Here is a 2500-nt window from a genome sequence, read left to right on the forward strand (position 1 = left end):
GAGGCTGGAGGCTGGAGGCTGGAGGCTGGAGGCTTGAGGCTGGAGGCTGGAGGCTGGAGGCTGGAGGCTGGAGGCTGGAGGCTGGAGGCTGGAGGCTGGAGGCTGGAGGCTGGAGGCTGGAGGCTGGAGGTTGGAGGCTGGAGGCTGGAGGCTGGAGGCTGGAGGCTGGAGGCCCTGCGCGGAGCAGAGCGCCCGCCCTCCACCGGGCCCGGCCGCTCCGTTGAGAGGGAAGAGGGTCCTCCTTTCGGCGGCCGCCCGCCGCCCGGCGCCTCACGAGGACCTCGACGTCCTCGCCGCAGTCGTCAGAGACGCGACGCGGGACGACTCCCATCCGCCGTCTTTGTCCGGCCCGCAATTGGTCGCCACGGCGGCCGAGCGGCTCCGGGTGCCGACCGGCAGAGCCAACGTCGCAGGTGGCGGCCGTGGTGCCGCGAGCTTAGTGAGGGCGCCGGGGTCGCCGTGGCGTCCACAGTGCGTGATTCGGCGCCAGGCGCTCCTCAGCGAGGGGATGCCAACCGAGGCTCTTTAAAGAACTCGATGAATGAAAAGAGGGTTTATTCTCAACACGAAGAGCTTCTGCGCATTAGGACTCAGGGCGAGCTCCCCGTGTTCAGGCTTCTCAACGCGTCGCGTCTGAGGGACTTGTATTTGTTCCGAGGAGCTCGGTCCGAGTTCGCTCAAAATGTCGAAAAGGACTGAAATGTCCGGATGACGGGCGTCGAGCTCCACCCCAAGAAGGTTCCAGGAGAGAGGGAGAGAGAGTCAGGCCGCTTCCCCACACGACAGCAGCAGCCACGCCCCCTTCTCAACACCCAGCGGTTCATCAGCGCCCACGTCAGCGTTTCACGGACGGCCTTAGATGATGATGACGCCAATGCCGGTGATTTGGTCCTGAAGCTTTCCAAGAAAATGACTGTGAGGCTCATTGAGTGGAAGGGTGAAGGTCTAAGGTCAAATGTTTACAATGAAAGTACGGAGTTGGACCCGCTCAACGGGTCGCTGTTGATTCAGGGAAGAGCGCAGCACTGAAGAATATGATTTGTTTTTAATTGAGCTCTACCAACCGCAAAGTGTCTCAGGGGGAACCCGACTCGAAGTTTCCCAAAAGGATTTGCCGCCTTGTGAGATCTGAAAGGTCCAGGAGTGTGAACGGAACAGGCTTTTCATAAAACTAGACATTCTGTTTTGAGTTTTTTGAGCTGTGACATCTGAACAAAATGCAATCCTGTGACATCATCAAATGGAATTCCCCAATTTGTTTAGCACGTCTGAGCCCTCCAGTCAGAGTGAAGATTTGGGTTTTTCACTTTAGTGTTATGAAAGGATTACATTTTTGCTCCAAGTAAAGGCGTCATGACTGTGTTCTACGTGCACGGAGGCCTCTCCATCAGGAAACGTCTCAAATTCCAGTCTATTGATCTTTGTCGTAAGATTTGAAAATCCTTTGCAGTCAAACAAAAAGCAAATTATGATCATATCTTGAATCTGGCACGAGGCTGTTGAAAGTTCTGTATTTATCAACAATCAGCATATTGTTGGAATCAAAGTGGATGTACTGGACTTTTTTGTAACATATCAAAAGGGATTCTCTGGCTTTTTGGGGGAACTGCAGCTTTTGTCTGTCTTCATCAGATTCAGGTAGCGACGAGCTGTGTGCTAACTGTGTTAGCTCAATGCATGGCAGCAGGTGGGATCAGCTAGCCTAGCTCCTGTCAAAGGAAGGAAATGGCCTTCCAGCGTCCAAAACCGAAGTTAAGAAATACTTTATAAATCCAGAGGGAAATGTGTCACAACAGCAGCGTACATCACACACAACAATGGAATCAAATAAAAACAAATAGTTAAACGGTCAAATTGAACAGGTTATTTATACAGTGTACAGTAATTATATATGTAGTATATAATAAAATGAATAGTGAAATTGGTAAAGAGTAATTATTATTCATTGTGCAATGATTATATACATGGTATATAAAAATATATGATAAAAAATGAAGCCATAGTAGAATTGCTATTATTATACGGTGTGCAACAGAAACATTGTTGTTATACATTGTACTGAACGGTAATTATTAGTATTAATGAAGTTGTTTGAGGGTTTTTTGAAAAGTAAGACCTGCAGAGGTTTAACCTCCAAAACGCCTCCAGCGTTGATCCCCAGCATCCAGCACAAGACCGTTTTGATTTGTTGATGAAACGAGCGCACGAGCCACGGCTGTTGACCTCCACAACCCAAAACCCACTCCCACCGTTCCTGTTTGTCCAGCATCCGGGCGGAGACGACTCTGAATGTCATTCTACGTCGTGCATGTGCAGAGTTGATGTACCGAGGTTATTCTAGACCATATCTATTCTATATCTTTTTTTTCTAATTGTAATTGCTCCAGGTATCTTGTAAGGCTTCGGTGTTTCCACGGCTGCATGTTCAATGGAGGAAAAATAAATAAAAACAATCTTGTTTTTCTTTTTTTGTAAGCCATGTAAGACGTTTAGATGGTGT

Source organism: Zeus faber, assembly GCF_960531495.2.
Source record: "Zeus faber genome assembly, chromosome: 13".
Lineage (NCBI taxonomy): Eukaryota > Metazoa > Chordata > Actinopteri > Zeiformes > Zeidae > Zeus > Zeus faber.